Genomic DNA, 27,130 nt, shown 5'->3' on the forward strand with positions numbered 1-27,130 from the left:
TAGGGATGTTTTCCTAATGAGAAGGGCCAAACTCGGCTGATAGGCACCTTTTGCCCTTACCCCTGCCCCCTATTTCTCATTCTTGAAGGTAGATGTACTACCTAGAAGCTGAAGAAGTCATCTTGCCATCATGAGGCTGAAAACCCCTTGGTAAGAATGGTGGGACAGGAAGCTAGAAAAAGCCCGTGGTCCCTGGGGCTTCCTTGAGTGGATACCCCAGCCCTCAACTACCACTTTAGACCTTGTTCACATCATTGCAGTCTTGTTTCTGTTACGTGCAGCCTAACACAATCCCCACTGACCAAAGAAACTTCTGAAGGCCTGGTTCACGTGCAATTTGATATAGACATTACAGACACATTATAAATGATACTTTTTTCCTATCTGATTGTATATTTTAGTCTTTACCACTCTGTTAGCCTGGTTTGTATCACTAATATTACCTGTAAGATTTTGATTCTTAAAAATAATGTATAATTTAAAATTTCTCACTAACAAAGCCCACAATTAATGTGATTATAGAATTATTTTCATCTCTTTTTAGTTATCTATTAAAGTCTATGACATGGGCCACTGAAGAAAGAGGCTTATATCTTAGCATGTAAGCACACAGCTTTCATAACCATAGAAATCAGGCTTGAATCCTGCTTCCACCCATTACAAGCTTTGTGACCCCAGGCATATCACTTAAGCTCTCCTCTCTCTGCCTGCCACCCATAAATCCCATGTGACCACATTCATCACTTAACTCATCACATCATGCTAGAATTACTAATTTACTTGTCTTGCTTCTCCACTGCACTGAGAACATTTTGAAATGAGGGGCAGTGTCTTAAATGACTCTCTTTCCCAGTACCTAGCACAGTGCCCACCATCCAGAGATACACAATGAACATTTGTTGAATAAGCGTAAGTAAACAATTCTGAAACCATACATAACTGAATAACTAGCTTTCCAAATATGACATTTCCCTACAAAGAGAGATTAAAAAACAGAATTTGAAGATATGAGAGAAATCTGGAAAGTTGGGAGCAGCCGGAGGGAATATCCCACTAGAAAAATGTTTACCAGAACAGTATGGTAATGGCATTTTGGATGGAAATGCAATGCACCTTCTCCATCTCTCTCTTATTTCTTCTTAGCACAATGTGTGGGAATTTAGGTGGCTACTCAATGGAATTCAAAGTCAGTTTGAAACAAAATGACCCCCTGGATCTAGAGTCCATTGCATTCCTCAAACTTGGCTTCTTTCCCTCCCGTCTGTGGAGCGCTCTGTGCCCTGGACTGGAGTGGGGAGGTAAAATCCCCTTCTCCACACACATGACATGGGTGTTGCTATTATGTCCATTCCACGATGTGGACACTGAGGCCCAGAAAGATAAAGCAAACTGTCAGAGGTTGTATAGCTAAAGAAGGATGACATCTGGATTTAACCCTGTGTCTGTGATTTCAAAGCCGACACCTTTAAGCAGTCTGACCAGCTACCTCAAAGAACCTAGTGACTCACGGGAAACACACTCACATATACACATACACATATCCACTCAAATACACATATATTCACATATGTTTACACACACACACACACACACAGAACCCAGCTTAGAGCAGCCCTCCTCCTTCCCCTCCTGCCCCTCACATAAGGGAGGTTAGCCAAGGACCCTCCCTTATAGAAAACACAATGTGGTTAAAGGTCCCACAAAGAGCAGAGGCCTACGAAGGTTTTTTAGAGAGCGAGGCAGTATCCTTGCGTGGGGTGTTCTAAGCGATCCGCGAGGCTCCTTACTGACCTCCTGAAAACACTTTTTGACCCAAGGGAGTTCCTTCTCTCTAGCTAGTTTTGTTAAAAGTCAGAAGTATGACTGCAGAGACCTGACCTTCTGTTTCAGGCCTGAAAAGAAAATTCCATCTCTTTTTGGGAGATTTTTCTCCTTATCTTTTTGATATAAAAAGAATGTCTCCTTTTGTTGCACGTGATGTCACAGACCACACGAAGACAGTCCTTAGAGAGCTTCTCTTTGAAGTGATTTAATGAAAGACAAGCCTCATTCTTGGTACTGTTTTCCAGGTTCTGAGATATTTTCCACTTTTTTTTCTTTCCCACAGCCAACACAAGGAAAATGGACTGTGGGTCAGGTAATGTAAGCAACAGACCGCGAGGTTATTGCCAAAAATGTAACCACCCAATCGACTCCAAAGGAAAATATTCATTAAAGTGACACATGTTAATAGTATTGAATTCAAAACACTTGTTTGGACATCCAGATGTCGGAAAGTGCCATATCCTGATTAGCTGAAATATTCTCACTTCTTTCAGATCTTCCTTCCTTCTTTTGATTACAAGTCCAGTTTCAGGGAAATTCTTTCCCACTACTGTCTACTGATCACATCACTAAAGCATTTAAAAATCTTACTTGTTTCCTATAAGAAGAAATGGAAAGCACAACCACAAATATTTGTGTAAATGTCACCGTGTATTATTGGAAGCTTTGTTCAGTCGGTTAGAGGATTATTGTAGCAAGTCCTCCTGGCTGGATTCCGCTCAGACACTCTCTCCACAGAACACGCACACCAGACACACCCACGCACTCACTCTCCATTTTTTAAAAGTGGGAACGATTGTCCATTTCTTTTACCCTCTATCTGTAGTCTGCAGATAGAAGGTATATGTTCTTTAATGAACGCCTTCAAGCCAAGGGAAAGAAAGGCTAGAGAGCTGTTCTTCCCCACAAGGCAGAAAACGATCCATGGAGAGAGACAAAACTCATCCGGAAGCCGCCCGTTCAGCATCCCAGCCTGTCATTCACCAAAAAGGAAGAAAAGCAAAGCAGGGTATTCAGCTTTAACTCTTTCCTGGAATGCTCTGAACCAGATGCCCAGGGTTTCATTTTTACAGAATTAGATCATAAATGGGACCAAGTTCCCTGTTCAGTCATTTGCCACCAAATAGCAAGAATGCAATGTCCTAACATGGAAAGAATGTCATGCCCTAAACATTTATTTCTGGCCATGTCTTTCCCAGCCTGGAGATCAAAACTTGAGCTAACAGATAAGCATAGGTCGTGGACCCCTTCTCCTCCCCGCTCCTCACCTCCCCAGACAGATAGCACCCAGCTCACCCAGCTGGCACATTCATCTTGTCCATATTGTTTAGCCTGGCTGGGGCTGCGATGATCTTTAACCTCAGTTATGTCTATGCAAAAAGTCTCCCTCACGTTTTCTCACACCCATTCATCCCTCTGGTAGGACCGGGATTCTTTTCTCTGTCTGCCTTTGTCTTACTGATGTTTCTAGGAAAGCCATTCTGTATTTTTTTTTAACTGAATAAACTGGGCATTCTCCAACTCTATCAGTCATTCATGGCTGTTTCTATATGAGTTGTGTGTACGTATGTACAGGGAGAGAGAAGAGGGACCCAGTGAATTTTTTAAGCGCTCAGGTACTAGACTGAATTGTCTTTGGGCACTATTTTGAAATGCCAGAATTGGTCAGCTTCCACATGGTCTGTGCACCAGGAGTGATTCATCACATCAAAATCAGCAGTTCCCTGCCCAATAGTCAAAGGCTTTGGTCCCTGCAGAGTCCATTCTGTACCAAGTGAACTCATACACAGAGAAAAATCTAGATTGGCAGCTTCTCTGCATTCTATCTTGTAATACTGTGCCTGAATTCCCATGCCCAAGACTAGCATTTGCCACATGGTTACACAGCAAGAATTCAGTGAATTTATTTGGTACCAGATTTTCCTAAAGTTAAAAAAAAAAAAGGAAAATCTTCAAAGATGGAAAGAAAAACATTAGCCAAACTGAATAACATTTGGATTCAAACCAAGGGTTAATATATTTATTTCTATTCACACTTTAGCTGTCCCAAGCTATTTGTGCAGATGTGTTGTTTTACATAAGTCATGGTTACTCCAAAATATAAAAATGCTGTTGGGAAGAGGTGAGTACATGCTCTAGGGTTAGACTGTCTGGGATCAAATCCCAGCTACACCTCTTATGAATGATATGACTTTTGGCAAGTTACCCAATGTTCTAACCTCAGTTTCTGAAAATCGTGAGATAGTGACAGTACCTCACTTCTTAGGGTGACTGGGAAATTTTAATGATATTTCATATAAAGCTCTTAGCTCAGCACCTGGCCTAAGAGAAAAGGCTTATAAATGCTACATATCACCATTATTATTAATAATAATACTATAGCAAATCCTATTGTAAGGAAACTATGGTAGCTTACTAGTTCATTCTTAACCTTATAAGGAATCATTTTGAGAAGGAAACTGTGGCTTTTCAAAGTGGAAAACTATGTCCTAATTCATTGTGGTATACATATGGATTTTGGAGTTTGGGCTAAAAAATAGTCACATCAATTTCATTAAAAGTATTTGCCAAAGATATTTATACACATACAAACATATACATGCATATATTATATATATATACACAGGCATTGTGTGTGTGTGTGTGTGTGTGTGTGTGTGTGTGTGTGTGTGTGTGTGTGTCTTTCTCTTGAATCAAATATCAGCGCCCCACAAATTGGGGAATCTATTGAAGATGCAATGTTTTCTTCTTCTCTAAGGAGGAAAGATCAAGAGAGAAAACTCACTTACTTGATGATCAACAAGCTCCTGTAGTGTGACATTCGAGGCTCATTTGAGAAGACAAAGTTTAGTGACTTGTGTGTATCACCAACTACAGTCTCCGCCTATAGCGACCTTAACAGATACAGTCACTGAGAGCACAAGCCTCCTACGGTTCCAGGCAGTCTATGTGCAGTCCCAACCCTCCCTCAAGGCTCAGAGAAAAAATCATCCCCAACGTTGACTTGAACTGATGCACTCTGTCCTCTTCCTCCTGAGTAACAGTCCTTCAAAAGATCGGATGAGATCATACCTCTTTTCTCTCTCTTTCTGTGGGCCTCTCTCCTCTTCTCTTTCTCTCTCCCTCTCTAACAGGGAAAAGGAAAACCTAAAGTCCTTTCAAAGCTCCCAAGACCTGCAGTATCTCCAAACATCTTAACAGCCTCCATTTCCCCATTCCCGCTCCGGTGTAACCAGACCCCATCACATCGTGTTCTCGAGAGTTCTTCTCCTCAACAACAGCAAAATGCAGAAACAGAAACTCTAGACAGAATAACATGATATTCCACCTTTACCTTTTTGGCTAAGATTACAACTCAGCCACTCTGGGTGATAAAGGAGCTATCTTATTTGATTTCTGCTCTTATTTTGTCACATTTTTAGCATTTTGGTTTGTTTGATGAATATCTACAAAAATATCGATACCCTGTTGCCTCTCCTTTGACTTCCTTTAACAATTAGTATCTCTCCTAACTTACGTGTGTCTAACTGGCGCCATGCAGTTCACACTGGCCTGTCAAAGTGCTTCCCCAAGAAATAATGCCCAAGACAAGATAGGTATTATTTTTCAAGTTTTCACAAAGGCCTTGTCATTGGGATTTTCAGGAGGGAACCAAGGTCACTTGCACAGCCATGTAGATAATGCCTCATGTGTGAGCAGGCACTCTGCTCGGGAACTGCCATCATTGCCTTCATATGGGACTTGAGAACAGTGAGAACTTCCATGTTTGTTCTCCATCCTCTAGTTCAGGATCCACTTAAGCTTTAGGAGAAGGAAGAAAATGCAAGAGGAATGGCAGGGACATAGAAGGGAGAGACCCAGAGGGGGAGAAGCAGCTCTCTCACCGGCATTGATAAGCAAAATCGAAGATACTGAAGGCACTGAAGCCCTCCTTATCCCCAACTCCAAACCCTATCGAAAGCAAACAGGTCTCACGTGCCACCCAGATCATCCACTCTGATTACTGGGGATCCACTGGGTTAGGGAACTCACTCACCCACTGCCATATCTGGCCAATCTGAGTCAGCGAACGTTTCACCCCAAATAGAAATTTGCTCATCCTTTGAATAAAATCGTTCTCGCCCATTAAGTTCATTAGGTTACAATAAGCCTTCTCAGTAACTGGAGTTTTCCTTCCCACGGATGCTGGCTCTGGGTCTTTAAAATAACAATTAAAAGCCATTGATTTAATTGCAAAAAATAATAAGAGCCAGAAGCATTCAGGTCTTGTTATTTTGGCCCTTAGCAACAGCCATCCCCTAGTTTGTTTAAGGGTGGGAAAGGCTAGGGAAAAGAGAAGAGAAAGCAGAAACCTGCTGAGCATTATTCTAATCAGGGGTCTCCCTTTAGGCAACAAGCACAGACCAGCCCCTGTCTTGCAGGGCAGTTATCCCCAGGGTGCTGGAGAGAACAGCAAGACCGAGCAGGTGCTGGGATTTTCCTACTCGCCATTCAGGAAGGTTTCATTGGCTTCTGCCAGAAAGTTGGTAGACCAGTAATGAAAACCTGAATCTGCTCTGGGACATACTCAAGTAGCAAAGCAGATGAGCCGGCAGTGCCCCCTGACCGGGCCGAGGGCAGCAATCTGAGAAAAACCTCAGAGAAACAAAATCATTCTGGTCTGGACAATAGAATGGCTATTTAGTCAGTGAGCTGGGCTGAGAAATGTCTTTCCCTCCCTCAGCCAGCCTCCTGCGTTGGGTGACATGTTTCCGAGTGAATGGTGCAGAAAGCAGAGATATGGACGCGGAAATTGATACCCATCAATCACAGTATACCTACCAGGCACTCAGTGTCTCCCCTGAGATTCTGGTTCTCCCAGAGAATGAGTCCTAAGTGCCACAAAGGAGCAAACTGCAGTGCAATCTCCTTTCCGTAAATGATGTGGAAAGAGCCTCATTGCTCAAAAGCACAGAGGGAGTTTTCACAGCACTTTTTCTTTTTGGCCAAAGATCTACTCTTGCTAGGAAGGGGGAAATCTGTGGATTCATAAGGATTATCAAAAGTAGCATGATGGGATGGAATAAAGTGGAAAGAGCACGTGGAATGGGAATCAACAGACTTGGGATCTTGTCCCACCCTCTGAAGACACATGATCGAACTTCCACAGATCTCAGTTTTCTCACCTATAAATTATGAAGATTCAACTAGATTGTCCCCAGGTCTCCTGCCATTGTGAGACTCTGTGACCTATGAGACATTATTATCAGATACTGGCACCCTTCTGCAGTGGTGCTTCCCTGGACATCACAGTTAGATGAACAGATTTAAGTCCAGATTCTGTAAGTTTTCCCTCCTTCATCTGTAACAGCCAATGCAATAAAACAAACAAGCAGAAATGGAAATCAAACTGCCATTAGTTAAGCTGCTAGTCTTACTGAATTGTACATGTTTTAACAAAATGATAGGCTGAGAGGGAAAAAATAAGAATGCTGTATAAATAAAATTGCACAGAAAGCATGAAACAAATTAGGTGCATGACTAATAGTGTATGAAAGCAAGGAATTAGTAAAATGTATGGGGATTAATAAAATGTATAGATAATGGGGAAAGGGTGGCAGAATCACTGGCATTTGATATTAGACTTACTGGTAGTGAGGGGAGAAAAAAGTTTTAAATCAATATGAAAACTTGCAGAAAATCTTGCTTACAAAGCTATTAATTGGCTGCAGCAATCTTGAGGGGTACCTGGGGTACCTCATGCTTGTGGATTCCATATCGTGTCAGTAACAACCATGTTGGGACACCATGATGGGAATTAAAGACAAAAACAGTCACCTTTTCTCCAACTGGAAAACCAGGCCAGGCTCACTGAGAAGGAAATCCTAGTGGTCCATTGGACTGAGCACAGATATACGGTGGAAAGCTGTCTATTCAATTCTCACTTCTTCCCACATCCGCTTTGTTCTCTGCTGCATCCCCAGTACTTAGCAAAGTGCTGACACACAGAGGACACTCGGCAAAAATTTACTGACTACACTTGCACTCTAAACAAGAGCACAATCATGCCTTTGTATCTTTCATCTATTCACTACTCATTCATTCAAAAACTATGAATCAATTACTCCACTCATTGCTGAGGATGAAAGGTGATCTAAACAGACATTGTTCCTCTTTATAGAGAGCTCACTCTAGCAGAAGAGAGAGATGTTAACCAGATAACCACATTAAAATGCCATATATAATTATAAATGATGAGACATACCATGAAGGAAAAAGGGTAGCAATAAGAAGACAGTCCCCAATGTGGTCCTGGTCAAAGGTGAGAAGGTCTGTTCCAGAAGCTTCCTGGCAGCATAACTGTTGAACTAATATCTGAAATATGAGTGGCAGTCAGCCAGGCTAAGATGGGGGAAGAGCAAACCAGACACCTCTGCACAAGGTGGGACAGAGCACGGCAGGTTGGGCGAAGCGTTGAAAGAAGATCCTGGCAGTCGGAGCACAGAAAGTGAGGAGATGCAAGAGGCACTGCAGATGCTGGTGTAGCTGCATCCTGGGGGTCCTAAAAAGCCAAATCAAGAATTACCATCTATAAACTTATTCACTATGTAAGAACTTGTTCACCATGTAAAAAATTGTTCATTATGCTTCAGAAGATTGGAGACTGTTAAGAATTGGGCATGGGGTTGATCAATGATTGTGCATTGAGTCCCCTATACAGAATTTTATTGTTCTTAACAACCACATGATCAATAAATATGAGAGATGCCCTCTCAAAAAAAAAAAAAGAATTACCATCTATAATCGTCCATCGTTGAGCAGCTACTTTGTGCAGAACACTCTTCCATGTGCTGAGCGCATCAAGAAGGGAGTAAGGCTCAATCCCTTATCTCAATCCACTAGAGCTCTAGTTTGAGAAAATCGGGTGTTTTTTTTTTTTTACATGATTTTTGAAAAGAAGAAGTTGACAAGTATCTTCTGCTAAGGAGCAAGAGAATGAGTCACAGGCATTCAAAGAATGGAGAGCTCACTGGACTTGGGAAGTAGAGAGAGCAAGGAAGCCATCCCAAAATATAAAAGAACTTGCCCTGGACACTAAAGAGCAGGACAAATTACACAGGGGTCTCACGTATAAAGAGCAGGAGGAGAAATTTGCAAGGATGCTAGGGGAGTCATGCTAAGGTGCCTTTGACATGATCCCCTGGTAGTGTAAATCAAGTATAAGGAGGAATATCAGAGAGATCATCACGTACACACTCACACAAAATACCTGTGTGGCTGATTTCAACTGAGTTTTTTCTTGAAGTCCATCGAAATAGAGAGGACACGACACACCAACTTATTTGTTTTGTGTATGTATCCCACAAAGATTAGTTTAGCAAAAAACACGTCTGCGTGTAAAGTTTTCCATTTGCAACAGAAGGAAAAGATGTCTGTTCATGCCAACTAACCCAAGATTCAAGAGCATGAACCAGGGAAGGAGGGAAATGTACTGAGCCATTTGTACAGTATCCCTCAGGACAAACTGAACTCACATCCCTAATGAAATACTTTTTTCTTTCAAACTAGTTTCTATCATTTTCTCACTCTACAGGAATGTTACCAAGAGTGTTTCTGGAAGATTTTAAGTACTTCACACATAGTAACTCATTTTATCTTCACAGCTACCGTATGTGGTTAGTACTGGTGTTAATCTCCATTTCACAGTTGAGAAAACTGAGGCACAGAAAGGACAGGTGGCTTCATCAGGGCCACAGCTGGTCAGTGGAGGAATTGCAATCTGAGCCCGGGACATCTAATTCCAGAGCTACATTCTTTACATTATACGGCCTCCTTAATGTCCAGTTGACCCTTGAACAACAAGGTTTGACTTGCAGAGGTACATTTATGCATCGATTTTTTTTTTCAGTGAATATATTGGGGATTTTTTTTTTGGAAATCTGTGATAATTTGAAAAACATTTGCTTTGCTCTAGCTTATTTTTTTGTAAGAATACAGTATATAATACATATAACATACAAAGTATGTGTTAGTTAAGGCTTCTGGTCAACAGTACGCTATTAGTAGTTAATTTTTTTGAGGAGTCAAAAGTCTTATGTGGATTTGCAATTGCATGGGGGATTGACACCCTTAACCCCTGAATTGTTCAAGAATCAACTGTACAGAAACTGGGGATTGGCAAACACCTTATAGAAAGGCCCAGACAGTAAATACTTTCAACTTTGCAGGCCATGCACCATCTCCGGCTCCATTACACCACTATTTCAATGTCAGAGCAGCCACAGGCGATACGCAAACAGATGAGCAGGGTTGGATTTGACCCAGGGCAGGCCTGACAGACCCCTGACATAAGCTGTCATTACAAATAAAAAGAGGATCAGTTTTCATACATTTATGTGGTATTAATAGGGTTTCACTTGTGGTCTTTTTAGTCCCCATTTGTTACCTATATAATACTATTTATATAATATAAATATGATATGTTTATTAACATATTAACCTTTTTATTCAACAAACTGTGCCCATACTCTGTGCCAGGCACATTTTTAGACACTACAGAGATAATTAGCCAAACAGATCCTAGGCTCCTGGAGCTACATTCTTGCAGAAGAGACAGAAGACAATAAGCAAACAACAGAGATAAGCTAGGTGTATAATAGAAGATCGGATGGTGATGAGAGCAATGAAGAGAAAACAAATCAGGACAAAGGGCTAGAGTGACAGTGGCTTCTACTGCAAAGAGCATGGTCAGCGGAGATTTGTGTGCAAGTGATTCTTGAAGTCTGGGGCTGAGATCACTCAGACAGTAGGTACAATTTGAAAAGAGAAGGGGTCCAAGATCGAGCCCTGTGGTACTCCAACATTTGAAAGTGAAAGAGAGAAGGACCCAGCAAATACTGAGGGGTGACCAGCAGCGTAGGAGGAACGAGAAACAGCGATGAAGGCCAAGAAGCCAAGTGACGTCGATGAGGAGAGTGAAACCAGCGGGACACACACTGCCAGCATTCACCTGGACGAGGTCTGCAAGGTGTCTGTTGATCTTGGCACTGAGCATGTCCTTGGAGATTTTAACAAGAGCATTGTCAGAAGATGGAAGGAAGCCTGGCTGAAGGTAATTCAAAAGCAAGTGAAGGAAGGAAAGGAAGACTGTGAGTGTGCAAAAACTCTTTCCACGCATTTTGCTCTAAGGAAAAGAAATAGAAGAAGATAGAGGATAGTATAGTGCAAAGGAAGGGTGCTTGTTTTGTTTTTTAAATAGGACAATGTAACACGATGTGCTTTCATACTAAAACAAATCATCTATTAGAGAAGAAACACTGAGGAAGTGAGACAAAGAATGAATATACTTGTGTTTGAAATTGATATCCATCCATATCCTATAAGGGGCATTAGGCTACTTCAGGAGTTATGACGTGCTGATCTCCACCTGTTGGAGGTACATACTTAGGTGCCATTTCTATGTAACAGCTCCACAAATGCAACATAAGAAGCAGGACCTATATCCAACCACCAGGCACCTGGGCAAATGTAGCTGTTACCTGTTGGTCACTAGCTGTGGCAGATTGTTTGATACAATTCCCATTGTTTTACATTTTGATGATCATCCCTGTTCAGCAGTCTTCGCTGCAATCATAATGTTTTACACAGAATCATTGTACACATATGAAAATTCCCTAAGAATATTTGCTTTTTTATAGATGTCACTCACAATGAAATAAAAACAAATAGATTTAGAATAGTAGGCAGAGGCTAGTAATTTTCTGATTGCAGGTTGATTTCAGCCCCAGTGCTTCCCTCTCTCACTCTCTCTCTACATTTCGGGTAGTAATTCAGAGGTGCCTGATGCGGTCATTTTTTGAAATCTTAGGCCACTCCAAGTAGAATGGTACCTCATATCCAAACCATTGTTCGTGGGCTTGCTTAACTCATCTATGGGTGATGCAGGCACAGAGCAAATAAGGTTTTGCCAGTGGAAGGACTGACTGAGAGCCCTGAACATGCCCAAACACAGTGAAAATGTCTGCAGGGTTTATTGCCATTAGACCTGCTGGAAGGGCAGCGACAACTTGCTACATTCCTGAGACGCACAAATGCCTTTGGAGGAAAGGTATCTTGTTTGGAGGAAATTCCAGAATCATTTTCAAATTCCCAAGTATGGAGACAAAAATCACAAATGAAGTATACAGCATCCTTAAACTCCTATTAAGAACACATAAAGAATAATGCCAAACTTCTTTTAAGGTGTTTTCCATTCAGCATTAGCATTCTCTCATTTTATATTATAGAATATGGAAAGTTGGTGTAGGAAGAGGAAAAATTAGAGCAGGTTCCTGAGTCCCTTAAAGGCAATCATCTTGACACCCACCAAATAGTACTTGTGCAGGTGTTTGATGAATGGATGAATGAATGAATGAATGAATGAATGAGCAAACATGTAGCTGAGAGGACAACTTCAGATAGATCATGTCTGATCTGTCCCACACTGCTTTTTCTGTTTTCTTCTGCATGATTTATTCATTGTCCCCTTGTTTATCATTCCTAAGTCCCTAAAGTCCAATTTCTCAAGCTATACTTAGTTAACAAAGCCTTTAGTGATACCTTAATGTTTATAACCCATTATCAGAGATCTATTTAGGGTATTTTTTACTGTACTGTTTTTTTTTTTATTTCTTTTAATAACAGGTCTGTACCTACCTAGTCACCACTCTTTTCAGCAGGCCATTCATTCATTCAACACACATTCACTAATGGGAGCTAGACCAGTGTTCTACATGCTAGAGATACCAAGTGAAAGAAGATGCCAGACATCTATCTGTGAGCTCACTTGGCTGGAGGCTGTGGGCCATGACAAAGCAGGAGGTTGTTCTAATAATAGTTCACTTCTCCACCATCACCCTCCTTGGTGTCTCTAACACTCATCTTTGAATCATCCAGGTCAGCTCAGTGTCTGAATCCTGTTTGTTTAACTTTGAAAAGCTCTCTTTTATACTCGTTAGCAAATGAATTGGCCAATTGCTGTATCATTATTATATAACTCTCATGAGGACAAGATCGGGGGCTCCTTCATTTTGTTCAGCCTTTACAAAAAAATGATAGCTTGCATGCTGTCTTTGAAAAGACCTCTCTTTCTGGTCCTGACTGCTAGGGGGAACTTTATAAAGTCAGAACCTCTCTAAACTTCAGTTTCCTTGAATATGAAATAAGATCATTGGAGCTGATAGTCAAGATCTTTTCTAACCTCCAATGTCTGTGATTATTTAATACTAAAGAAATGTTCATTACTCAGCTAGAAGGAATCTCTGGCACCTAAAAGTATATTTTGAAGGAAGTGTAGTTTAGTAGTGAAATTTGACCTCTGGAGTACCCTGAAGACTCAGGGACATGCTTTCAGATACAAATATCTACTTTAATACAAGTGACACAAAATTAAGAGCTCTTGAAGAGTTCCAACGAAATAAAAAGGAAACTACTTTTGCTGAATACTGCACCCAATTTTCCCAAGTCAGATACAAACAAGTACTTAAATCTGGACAGAGACTTTCTTTTAAAATCTGATCTTCCTGTTCCGGGAAGGTTGAGGCAGCCCATAGTAGCAAATGAGGCCCTGGATTCAGAGCATGAAGATTTGCCATCCAGGCCTTACTCGGTCAGTAATGACTGATGACACTGGGCACCTCTCTGGTCCTGTTTCCTTATCCATAAAATTAAATGGTCAAAACCAGAGACTGCAAAAATCTTGTGCAGTTTTATCATAACATGGTTTCACGGAGTCTATAACTTTCGTACGGTTATATACTTCAGAAAATATCTTAATTTTTTGGAAGTTCTATACAGCACCAAGTTAGCAACATTACACTCTCAGTGATCCAAAAACCTGTCATTTCTCATTTCAGCCTAAAATTACAACAAACTCATAGTTTCCTGCACTCAAGGAAAGCCAGGAGGCACAGATCAATTCATTTCATAATTAAGTACCTATGCATGCAGGGAACATGCTAGATAGATGCTGGAGGGGACATAGATAAATATATCATAGGCTCTGTATCAGTGTGTCAGGAAACATGAGAAGGATACACAAGATACACACAAGTTATGCATTCCTTTACGATTCTTTGAGCCCAACAGTAAGAGTGCCAGACACTTTCTGTATCAGTTGCCTTGGGAAAACAGCAGGGAAAGAGATAAAAGCCAAGCATGAAGTAGTGACAGTTCAGAGGATGGAGGAAACATAGCAAGCCAGCATGATTAAGAAAGTTAGCAGGTCATGCTCTAAAAACATAAAATCTACTAAGAAAACACATTTGCCAGGAGTTCACAATAACCTGGGGAAAATACTTATTTTGAATAAAGTTGTAAGACAAAAAAATATATACGTGTACGGATGCACATATATGTATGTATGTGCATGGATATGTGTACGTATATGTGTGTAACTCTAAAATATGCATGGAAAAATAGCTACAATAAAATATACGTTTCTTTCTAATTAGGGAGATGGTAGATGATGTTTCTTCTGTCTACTCTCCTTACTTCCCGTAAATTCTACAGTGAGTATATGATATCATAATTTGCAAAAAAAAGTACTTTTCAAAGAAGTTTGGGTAAGAGGTGATGGTGACCAGGGCTCTGGAGTAACAATGGGAATGAAAAGCAGGAACTCAGAGACCGAATGTGGAGGATTTGCTTTTGGAATTCACAGATTCAACATCTCTCTCCATTGTGACCCATAACATCAATCTCCTCAGGCACTAAACCTTCCAAATTCCGTATATGAGGGGCATGTAGTGTAGCGCTTAAAAGCATCAGCTCTGGAGTCACAGAGCTTGGGTTTGAATTCTGTTCTGGCTTGGCGAACTTGGGCAAATGAGTCTCTAAGCCTCAGTTTCCTCATATTTAAAATGAGCTTAATAATACCAAATTCCTAAGACACTTAATGAGGTTAGTACACTGAACCATTTAGTCACATGCTTTCCACAGAACAAGGACTCTGAAAAGGCTAATTGCTATTTTTATGCTTGCTATTTGCCTTGTTCGCCATCTAGCAAAGATCAAGAGGAAACGGGAGCTAACAGACTAGTTTCCTCATTCTCTGGATCATTGGACGTGGAGAGGCAGCAGTCATGCACAGGGGAGAGTAAAAGCCACTGACAGCCAGTGTCATTCATTATATACAATCAACAGCTGAAGCTCTTCAATGCCTCCTGAAACATGGCGATGGTGTTGCTCCCAGCCTCACCAATCCAGTCCACCTACATTACAAGTGTGATTTCCATAGGTGGACACGTAACACTGAGCAGAGGCCCCTGGCTTTTTCCCACAAGGTGTTCCACGGATGTGCGGATGCTCACCATTTCATGGCAGAGCTGCATTCGTTGCTTTAGAGCACTTCCAAAAGATGCCAGAAGGGAGCATAATTCTTTCCTCTTGGGACCATGTTGCGTGACAATGTGTGCTTCAGGAATTAAAATAGAAGCTTTGTTTACTGTAGACTAAAAACTGGCCAAAAGGAAGTAGTGCCTTTGTACTGTGACTTTTCTGGATCGAAAAATGGTCTTCATTATTCATGACTACAAAACAGAGGCATTTCTGTTGTTAGTGTTGAAGAATTATGTGGCTATCATCCAAAATATATTACTGACCTTCATTTACCCAAACAACCATGTCCATTACTTTTCATCTGCTGGTTCAGATTCTTCTCTTCCCTCACCCTGCCCACATACTCCCCTGCTCCTTTCCCTGTTCACACATATTGCAGAGACAGAAAGGACTGTCAGATAAGACAGCAAGTGATCGAAGAAGTCCATTTCCAAGTGTTTAAATGATATCCCTTACCTGCATATAAGCCCATGTAGGCAAATATTCCGGCTAATTATGTAGCTGCTTGGTGAAATTCTCCTTCTCTGAGTCAAGAGATAAAGCAACTTATGGAGATGGAAAACAGAAAAGCTATCAATGGTACAGTAGCAGCTAGAGGTTCAAAAGCCAGGAACAGAATACAGGAGCCCTCCCTGCATATCTGATTTAATTATTTCTCCTCACTATCCCCTTCAGAACAAATATAACATCCAACCTTTCTTGGGAAGCACCATGTTTCGCAGGCTACGTTTCTCTTGGAGTCATTCTGGAGACAATAACATCATTAAAATTTGAGGCAAGGGACAGACATAATGTCTATCTGGTTGCTATTGGTGTTTGGGAAACTCCAAATGAAATACTCTTTCTAGTTAGCAACAGGAGGTGTTGATCAAACAATAGTTCCCCAGCCAGCCTAAAAACCGAATGTACCCAGACGACTTTGCACTGGAATGTGGGGGTATGTGGGTAAAGCTTGACTAATTATGGAATGGACTTTGGTAAAGCCACAGAGGGCTTAGGCTTACTGTACTGAGGAGCACAACGCACGTATGACAAAATCTCATGTATTGCGTCTGTGGCATGCCAAATGCAGTCACTTCACACGACATTACCAACTTCATAATCTGAAGCAACTTTGTCCCAGTGCCCTAAGCTGTTAGAGTTTGCGGTGTTCTATTGAAAACCACTTGCACACTGAGAATATACTCTAAGCATGAAAACATGGGAAAGCATTCAGATACGAATTGCTGAAGTAAATACAAGGAAATCTCACTGCACGTATGCAAGTTATGTTGACAGGGAAGAATATCTCTCCATCGGTCTGAGTAAACTATTACATAACAGCTAAGCTATAATAAAATCCTGATTCCAAATCAAATAAGTCTCCCAGACTTCTAAAATGAGTCACCAACAGCTTTATAAACATACAAAATACTTGACAAGGAAGTCTCTGATAATTTTTTAGTAATTATGTCTGCAAATTGTTCCTTGCTGACATCACCAGTAGAAATGGTTTCCCATAAGTTTGCATATGCCTCTTCACATCTGTTCATTAATCACTGATGCTTTGAATATTTCTCTCATTTTTAGGTAATTCACAGGGTTTGCATGATTCCACAGCACTCTCCTCAGTGGGATTTTTAATTAGTGGCATCAGCATGATCAAAGCTGGTGTAACCACAGTCTCATGTTCCTTGCAGTATTTTTTAGTGCAGATTCACAGTATTGACATACCTTTACCCTAAAAGTCACATTTCACAAACAAAGATGATAACGCTTCTAAACATGTCAAGAACATGCAAGGAAGAAAAAAGGGGGCAGGGCTGGCAGGGTCACTGATTGACATATTTGGGGTTAAAAGGCATTTCAAAGCCCTGGCATCATCTCTCTTTGTGTTGGACATGATATTGAAAGTCCTGCTCTGACATGTGATTCACAAAGCAGCCCTGAGCCAAATACGAGTGTCAGAAACTGGGTTCCACATACTGTGTTGTCTAGAAATGAGTACAGGAGAGAGTATGAGCAAAACAGCACAGACTGATCTAGAATAAAGAAAGGGCAGTCACAGCCTGGGCACAGGGGCTCATCCTGGGAAGGAGGGCAACACAGCAGAAAATTTCAAAGACCCAAGAAAATGGTTGGGACTAAGAGGACTCCATGGCCTAAACTAGGCCATGAAAAGGATGTGACCCAGAATAAACTAAGTCCTTGATCTCTGTGTAACTATACTCAGCCAGTGATAAACACTGGCTCCCTGGAAGCCTGAGAAACTATAATATTTAGAAGAGCTCAGAACGTGTCTAAATGGAATTTGGATTTCTCCCTAAATGGCTTGTGTGGTTGCCCCTGGAATGCCACTGACATGAAGATGGTGGAGCAAGTGAAGGAACAAGTGTGGTACTTTTCTGCTGAAGACAAAATGGCTACCTTCATCAAGCCTGAAGCCTTCAGTTTAATATTCAGAATTAATGCATGGGTAAGATGTTTCCTAATGGGAAAATGGAATTTCTGAGGGAAGGTTTTAGCTTTATACAAAAGAAAAGCTTGTTATCCTTAACACTATCCAATGAAAGAGTGGGTTGGCTAGCAAAGCAGTATTTTCTAACAGAAATAGCACACTGCAGGAGGATTTGTATATGTAAATGTCATATAAGTGATTCATTCATTGATTAACTTACGGCATGGCACTTACGGAGTCCCTGTTGAGTGCATGGTACTGGTAATGAAGACGATCGACAAGATACAGCCCCTGACATCCCGGAGTTCATAGAACAGTGGGTTTTAGCAGAAAGTTAAAGCACAGTATACCAACGATGAGCTCACAACCTGCTTCCGCTTTGGGCCACACATAGGTCCTGAATTTACAAGGTGCTGAAGAAATATATATTCTTTCACTGGGCATCTGATGTTGGTTTCCTTTTCGTGCTTCAAAACCAACCAGCCAACCCTCAGATCCATTGTTCATGTTACTGGAAAATAAAATGATGCCTACTGCTGTAACTTAAAGAGAAGCAGCAAGTTAGAGCAACAGGAAGAAAAGAGTAGAGCAAGAGGTGCTGCCCAAAAAGTGAATCAGTAGTAAAAAAGATAAAGGAAAAAGAAAGTGCTGTCCGTACCCTTGGAAATCATGCTTTCTATGGCGAAAGATTTGTTCTCTTCCTTCCTCTAGTCCAAGAAGCAAATATCTTCTCATCGTCCCAATTGTAAGACCTTTCTGACTTCAAGAACTTGCATCAACAGAAAATTCACACACACACACACACACACACGCACACACACACACAGGCATATGAACCTGTGTCAATAAGCTAACTGAAAATTACTTAAAAACTAATCGTCATTATAAGCTATGCCAGAATCTTTGAAAATAATTCTCAGACCTAAAGAACAGAATAAATATTAGTAGCAAAGAACTAATGCTGAGAAAGAATGAAGGAAAACCAACTATTTGTTTTATGTAAGATCTCCGGGATGAGGAAACCAAAAGATGAGAACCATGGGGTATTGTCAATTATTTTGAGGAAGCATGAAGGACAGTAAAGGTGACAGAAGCCTGGAAAGAGAAAAATGTCGTTCTGCAGCAAGCTCACCGTGGATTCGCTGAATTAAGCAAGAGGTATTAATTTATTTCCTGTCCTGACAGCAGAGAACTTTGACCGTCTGGGAAGGACATTTGACAAGGTGAGTCATGAGGTCCCTGGTGGGGAAGATGAAGAAATGCGGACTGAAATGACCGGCTGGCCGAGGACTTGATTCTGTCTAAATGACTGCAACCTATGTTGTGACTTTTGGAGGTCATTTCCCTTGGAAGGAAGATCTCACAGCAAGCCATAGATGCCCTGAGTTAATGGCTTATCTCTGAATGAAATTAAATGAGAAGGCTGATGGAATGCTGATTGCAGATATAGATAACATGAAACCAAGAGGGATACCTGATTAGTGGATAGAAGGAATTCTGGTCCAAAAGAGATTTTTGTCAACCTGCAACAACAGGCCAATGAACACAGTGGAAAGTAAGGACTCTAAACAAAAAAATTCTGTAGCTCATCTATGAAAACACCCAATATCAGAAGTTTAAAAAAAAATGTGATTTAAGAGAAGAAACCTTGAAAAATGAGGGTTACATGGTGACGTATTGCCACTACTGAAAACCAGTATGAAATTTCAGTAGTACCAGAAGTGTGACTGAGAAGGTAGCTCCCAGACTAAGGGTAGAAAGTGACAGTATGCAGATTTCAGAATAACACGAGGGAGGACTTTCTGATGTGTAGAGCTGTTGAGAATGCAGTGGTTTCTAGAGGCTGCTCATGGTGTACTGGAGTGAATTTTTTCTTTGTGACTATATAGAAATAGAACTGTGCTCTCCAGTGCAGCAGCCTCTAACTGTGTGTGCCTATTAAGCACTTAAAGAGTAACTAGTACAAATTAAGAGGTATTTTAATTGTAAATTGCCCTGAATTTGGAAGACATGGTGTAAAAAAAAAAATGAATGTAAAATATCTCCTAACTTTTATAATGGTTACATGCTGATGTATTAATATTTTGGACATACTGAGTTAAGTAAAACATAGTATTAAAATTAATTTCACCTGTGTCTTTTTAATGTGACCATAAGGAAATTTAAAATTACATATCTATGGCTACATTTTTGTTCACATTCTATTTCTAGTGCACAGCACTGGTATCATAGCAGAGACGGGGCAGTCGGAGACAGTGTGAGGGGAGTGTGCACCTTGGGGAAGGGCTGGGCCCAATCTCTTAAATTCTTCAGACTCCAATTTCATGCAATAGGTTAAAGAACTGCCAATAGAAACTGGAGAATAATTAATACTTCATTGTTAAGTCGCAAATGCCTTTCTAGCAACTACCATTTGTTGATTTAAGAGTCCTGCTTAGGTTAATACCATTTGTGGAAGAAGCTAAATGGCAGTGACTCATCACACAAGTGTCTCTGGATTCTTGGCATTTTCTCAGAGGACTATGATGCTGATCAGCCATCATGTTGTTATCTGTAGTCATAGGATTTTAAACTAACAAGTCATTATCCTTCAAAATAGACACTTTCATAATTGTTTTCAAGAGTTTTCTGTTTCTTATTTCTTACAGCACCTTCTTGATAGGATGGTTAGGAATTTTATAAAAGAATGATAAAGAAACTTCAGAAAAGAGCATAACAACCCAGCCTTGGGTATTTACTCTACTCACTAAGGAAAATTGAGGGGAGCAAATTCAGTCTGTGTTCATAAATTGCTTTATAACAGGTGCTCTTCATGCTTCAAGACTGAACTGTTTATCTCCTTAACTACATTACTATGATCATCGTGAAATCAGTATGCAAGTGTGCAAGTCTCTTACATGAAGTGTGAGCTTTGTTTGCTGCATGTTGTAGAGATGACAGTTAAGTCTCACTATCTTGGGAGACCAGTTGGTTTTCACAGAGGAGTGGAATTTTCAGACAAGACCAGGAAGCAATATAGGAATTGGTTCTATTTCAGGTCCTGTCAAGTCTAACCCCTTCCTTCCTTCCTCCAGAAATCAATAAGCCCTTCAAGAAGTTGAGAGTCAGCTAAACAGCTCACCAGCATATATCCTAGGATATCAGAGCAGGAAGAACCAGCCCTGAAACTTACATGTCAAGACTCTAGTTTTGACCTCTTAAATTCCACCTCCGTGTTACTACCTAGGTATCTTGTGTGATGCAAAGGTTTAGCATTTCAAGGCCGGGGAGAAGAGGTGGTTAGGATTAATGATAATCCTAGACTCAAAATGCTCTGCTTTTGGAAGGCCTTAAATCACTGCTGTTCTAGAAATTCTGACAAAATTTTAGGATCTCAGAGCTCTGTGGATAGATACTGTTTATATAATTGTTATTCATAATGCTTTATAGGCTTGATAGAAAGCTAATACTGGGCATTTAAAAGTCAAATGATGATGGTGAAGGGGGGAGCCTAGTAAACATAATGTTCTTCATGTAATTGTAGATTAATGGTACAAAAAAAAAATGTCAAATGATGAGTAATTAAGAATAGCCATGAGGGATGACATAAAGGCATCTCCATTCCAGGCTGGGGAGAGAGCAGAGAAATGTTCTCCTTACTGGATCATTGATAAAAATAGCTGCCATTGACTGGTGCCAGGTACTTCACACAATGCCCTCATTTAATCCTCACAGCCACTTTATAAGACAGGTGCTGTATTACTCCCATTTAATACATGGGGGATCTAAGGCAAGGAGAGGTTTTGCTGCTTGTCAGATGGGTAACAACTCAGAGCTGGAACTCCATCCCACATTGATCTGATTCCAGAATGTGCTTTCTGGGCTGATTTGGGGGCAACTGCCCCTCCCAGCAGGAAGCTGAGACTGTCAGATGAATCCCTGCTTAGACCCTGTGAACTATAAAGAGCTGTGTCCTCTGAGCTCAGAGGGGGAGCTCCTGAGAGAGGGGAGAGAGAGGGTGAAGGGCGAACGCACAGCCTGCATCCTTGGGGAGGCCTGTACCTAGAAAGTCCTTAATGATGACGGACCTTGCTCCAAAGAATTCCAGAGAATTCTACCTCACTTAGTCAGGCAACTCAAAAACCCAAACCAAACATGACAGAAAGCAGCAACAAAAATCACCTAAAATGGGGGCTAAGTAATATCAGCCATGCAAGTTCAATAGCAGTTCACTCCCTACCTCCCACCAGAAAGAGGTGAACCCTTGCCTCTTATTTCCCATGGAAACCTGTCTCTTTTGTACCGTTAGTCATTATGTTGCTCCAGGGGACAGATTAAAATCCCTTATGAACTTGCTGTCTTTGTTTCCCCGTGCAAATTCAGTCAGAAAATGAAGGCCTCTGGTCATAATCAAAAGCCATAAAAAAAGCCTATAATCTCATTACCATGAAACCTTAGAGCCCTTACCCTAACGTTGGGTGAGAAATGCTATCTTTGGGTGGGAGAACCAAGCAGAGGGCGGTTCTCTCAAAGACAAGCAGGGAATGGTCCAGAAAGGTGGGCTGACCCCGTAGCGTTGGCTGTGTGAACGAGGCCGTGGCTGGAGCCAAGCTCTGGAGCAGGGCCGAGCAACGGAGGAAGGACGAAGGAAGGACTGATTCCTCCCAGAAGGCGGTCTGAGATGGAATGGGCCATAACTAAGGGAGCCGCAGCAGCAAGAGCCGGGCTAGGGCCGTGCCAGGTGAACCGCGGCTTTGCGCTTCCTCTAGGCCCGGTATCGGACCAAACTTAGAAGCAAACAACAGCTGGGAAGGACGGGAAAGAAAAGAAAGAAGAGACAGGTTATTCAGGTGCTATGAAGTGTGAGGGGGAGTCAGTCGGGTATGCAGGAAAGGCGCATCGCATGTCCCTGAGAGGACAGAGGATCAGTGGGCAGCCCTGCAAGGAGGAGGACAGCCAAGGGTCACATTCAAAAACATCTGCAGTTAGAAAGCCAAAAGGATATGGACTGATCTGTGCAAAAGCACAGTTCTAGGCACGATTAAGGGAAAAGCCCAGAGATCCTCGGAGCAGGAGGAAAAGAAAGTGAGGCAGGATTAAACGCAGAAAGGCGGGACGGACAGACGGGAAGCACAGAAAACATATTTCCTGACTCTGAGTTGTTTATCTCTGGGTGTGTGGCCTTTGCTACCCGGCTTATTTGCAACCGCCAGATGATGGATGTGGTAGTAAATAGGAAACTGTTTTCCGCGGCCCAATTAGTGGTTAAAAGGGAGAGAAGGGGAGAGTGTGGCTCGCTCTTTTCAAATTCATCTTCAGCAGTAAAGTAACAATTCACATCATAGGGCTTAGAGGAGGACTATTTGAATAAGAATAGAAACTTGTTAAAAGGAAGAACAAAATAGGGCAGTGAATGAATAGTACAATGCAAGGGGCAAATATCATAATTAGCTAATTTCACTGAATGAAATTTTGGTTTGCCTTTGCCTGTAAGAAACAGCAATCTTACACTAAAACTAGTTGGTTATAATGCACCATTTAGAAAAAGAGAACAATTCCCTATTTAGAATCAGGTAAAGGTAATGACCTCATTAAGTGTGCACCGAAATGATGCCTAATCAGCGTCATTATTATTATTATTATTATTATTATTTATTAATAACATGGTATGGAACCCAAGTTCACAGTGGCTGAGGTCACCCTCAGATGGATGACTCACACACGCGGCTGATCTACACAAATAGCATGTGCTAAGATTACCATCTGGTATAACAATCTACATCACAAGACTCCACATTTCCTGCTACAGAGGGTAAGTAAATTTCAAGCATGAGGGAAACTTAGCAAGTTTCTCCAAGTACCTTTACTGAGAGACTAATGCAGTTTACCCCGGAGGAGGGGAAGGGAAATTATGAGGTAAAGGTTACTCTCTCTTCATGTCCCCGACTTCCCCTTCCCAAGAGGAGATACAGCACCTTTGCAATTCTGGCTCATACCATTTAGAAAATCAAATTTGCCTAATCGATCTCTAACAAAGGCACTCCTGGCATACCTTAAGACAGCTATTTGAAACAATGTGAAAAATGGGTGGTGTACATTTGAAAATCCTTGTCCCTTCCTTTGTCCCCCCTATTTTTTCTTTTCTTGAAGGAAGATAATCAACATGTGTCATGAAACTATGCAAGGGAAACTGGCCCTGAAGATTACTTTGGTATTTTGTATTTCCGATGAAGACATCCAGATCTGAAATCATTCTCATGCAAAACTAAATTCGACTGATTTTTAAGTTTTTTTCTACTCATAAAAATGTTATTACTGCTGCAACTAGAACTGGCAGGCTTTCCATCTGAGGCAGGTAAAATAAACTACTTTCATACCTGTCTGCATGAGGTCCCCTGGGGCATTCTCTCAACATCCATCCGTTTTTCTGAGGGCCCCCCAGGAACCATCAGCCCCAGAATCCCTCAGTGGGTCTTTTGGAACATGGGACAAGCCAGCATCTCCACTCTTGATTTGGCTTTTCAGATTCTTTTTTTTTATTACTTAGTTTTTGTTTTTTTCTTCAGATTTGCACACGTTGGAAATTTCACAGTTTTGCAATTCAGATGATAAAAATCAGCTAGGTAAAAGATTTCTCTCTCTGCTATCTGTAAGAAAGAGTGCTGTGTTATACAAATTAAAAGTATCAACAAAGAGATTGAATATAGCTGGAAGGAAAAACAAACAAATGGTTTGCAGCAACGGTTTTGCTCTTGGTCAGTGACTATGCTTGTTATTAATGATACAAATCCCTTTGCACAATGCTTTCCACTGGAGATCTATTAGCTTTTTCTGTGAAAATCAGATAGTAAATAATTTAGGCTTTGTGGGCCAAGAAACAAAATAGAGGATGTTACGGAGGCATTTATGTGACAAAAGGGAAGACAACTTTCCACAACATTTGTATTGATGACATTCAAAATATAATAATAATAATTGAGCGTAGTTTTTTTTGTAATGTAAGTCTAGCAATGAGAAGAAAAGAATTCTTTGGTGGGGAGTGGCAACATTTTTCATAGCTGGGGTTCATAGTTAGCATTCCCTTTCTGTAAATTGGTGCAAATGTTCATCTACATTATTCTTAGCTCACTGGCTATGCAAAAAAACAGGCAACAGACTGAATTTATTTGATCTGTGGGCAAGAATCTGCCAATCTCAGCTTTCTATTCTATTCTATTCTATTCTATTCTATTCTATTCTATTCTATTCTATTCTATTCTATTCTATTCTGTTCTGTTCTATTCTATTCTATTCTATAGCTATCCTATTCTAGTCTTGGGTGCTTTCAAATGAGCAAATCTATTGTCTCATTTGTGCTTTACTGTAATTCTTTGGGGAGTCCAGGTAGGTACATTATTCCTGTATTATAGTTGAAATTCCAAAACTTCCACAAACCAAGTGGCTTCCTGAGGGAATGCAGCTAGTAAATGTTGGAGCCAGGACTTAAACTTGTACTTCCCCACTCTTTACACATTCCAGCTTAGAGCATATACTAAGTCCCTGCTTCCTCTAGTTTGCCAAAGCAAAGAGCCAAATTGAACTCAGATACTATCCGAAGAGAATAGTAATATTACTCAAGAGTTTTGTAATCCCATTTTTGAAGTGTCTCTCAGAATACCTTCAATGGTGGTGGTACATCTTCTTTCTTAGGCTGTAGATTTGGCTTTTTGAAAAGAGCCAGAAATCCTTTGATGCCAAGTCTCGTAGCACAAGCTGAGTTTGAGTTGCAAACAAGGTTTGGCTATAATGTCATGAGACTTTTTCTTCAAAAGCCAACCCCTCAGACAATGTCCAGGCAGAAACACCCATGCGTACCCCAAAAAGCAAAGGAATCATCACTAGAAAATGAATAGCCTCCCATTTGACAAACCTTTTTAAAATTTTAGAATTAGAAGGGATCTGGAGATACCTTTTTCTGGTTTCTCTCATTTACAGAAGAAGAAGAAGAAGGAAACCCACTCAGGAGATTACTTTGAAGAACACACTCATTAGAACTGTAGAATCTCTTTAGTTTTAAAACCCCTCTCTCAGCAGCAGTAATAAGTATTGAACAAAATACTCTCTAGTATACTTTTATAAATAGTACCGGGTATGGTGACATTACACTAGCAAGGGTAAGATCTCTACCCTAAAAAGATCAGGAAGTTTGGTCTTTTTTTTTTTTTTTTTTTTTTTTTACTTTTTTTTTTTTTTTTTTTTTTTTTTGAGAGGGCATCTCTCATATTTATTGATCAAATGGTTGTTAACAACAATAAAATTCAGTATAGGGGGGTCAATGCTCAATGTACAATCATTAATCCATCTCAAGCCTAATTCTCGTCAGTCTCCAATCTTCTGAAGCATAACGAACAAGTTCTTACATGGTGAACGAATTCTTACAGAGTGAATAAATTCTTACATGGTGAACAGTACAAGGGCAGTCATCACAGAAACTTTCGGTTTTGATCATGCAATATGACCTATAAACCATCAGGTCAAATATGAATATTCATTTGATTTTTGTACTTGATTTATATGTTGATCCCACATTTCTCCTATTATTATTATTATTTTTATTTTTAATAAAATGCTGAAGTGGTAGGTAGATGCAAGATAAAGGTAGAAAACATAGTTTAGTGCTGTAAGAAGGCAAATGTAGATGATCAGATGATCAGGTGTGTGCCTATGGACTAAGTATTAATCCAGGCTAGACAAGGGCAGCAAAACATCCACGGATGCAGAAGATTTCTCTCAAAACAGGGGGGGTGAGGTTCTGAGCCTCACCTCTGTTGATCCCCAAATTCTCACCTGATGGCCCCCCTGCGACTGTGCCTGTCTTAGGTTGTTCCTCCCTTGAGGAATCTTACCCGTCTCTGGCTAACCAGTCATCTTCCGGGGCCATACAGGGAAATGTAAAGTTGGTAAGTGAGAGAGAAGCCATATTGTTTGCAAAGGTTAGCTTTTTACTTCTTTGCAGATTTATGCCCTGTGGCTTCTATGCCCAGCACTTGTCTCGAGGTATCTTTACCACCTGGAGGAATTATGATACTCGGTAAATTCGATATGAGGCACGAATTCTATTTAAAGTTTGTAATTAGGAAGGAAGAAGAAAAGCTATAGATGTAGCATATGAAGGAAACTTGGGAGGATTGATTATTTCTTTGACATATCTTCTTGTATAGTACCTTAAGTATGTATAGGTTTTAAACTACTAACTAATTTGCACACACATATTGACATAATAGGAATACGGTGACATAAACAAAGCAAATCTATAATTACCAGCCATCTCCAGTGAAGCCAAGAGAACCATTTAGGCACCCTAGGCATTTGTGAAAATTTATCTATGATATGATGGATATTTTCCAACTGTACTTGAACCATCAGACAAATTAAAGCAGCCCATTTCTGGGATCTGTTCACATCCCATATGTTCTTTTAACCATAGATAGTCTATAGTCATGAGATTTTGGGGTGCTACAACTTGCACCCCTCCCAACTCCTGGTTGAGTTCCA

This window comes from Manis javanica, chromosome 14, assembly GCF_040802235.1.
Source record: "Manis javanica isolate MJ-LG chromosome 14, MJ_LKY, whole genome shotgun sequence".
Taxonomy (NCBI): Eukaryota; Metazoa; Chordata; class Mammalia; order Pholidota; family Manidae; genus Manis; species Manis javanica.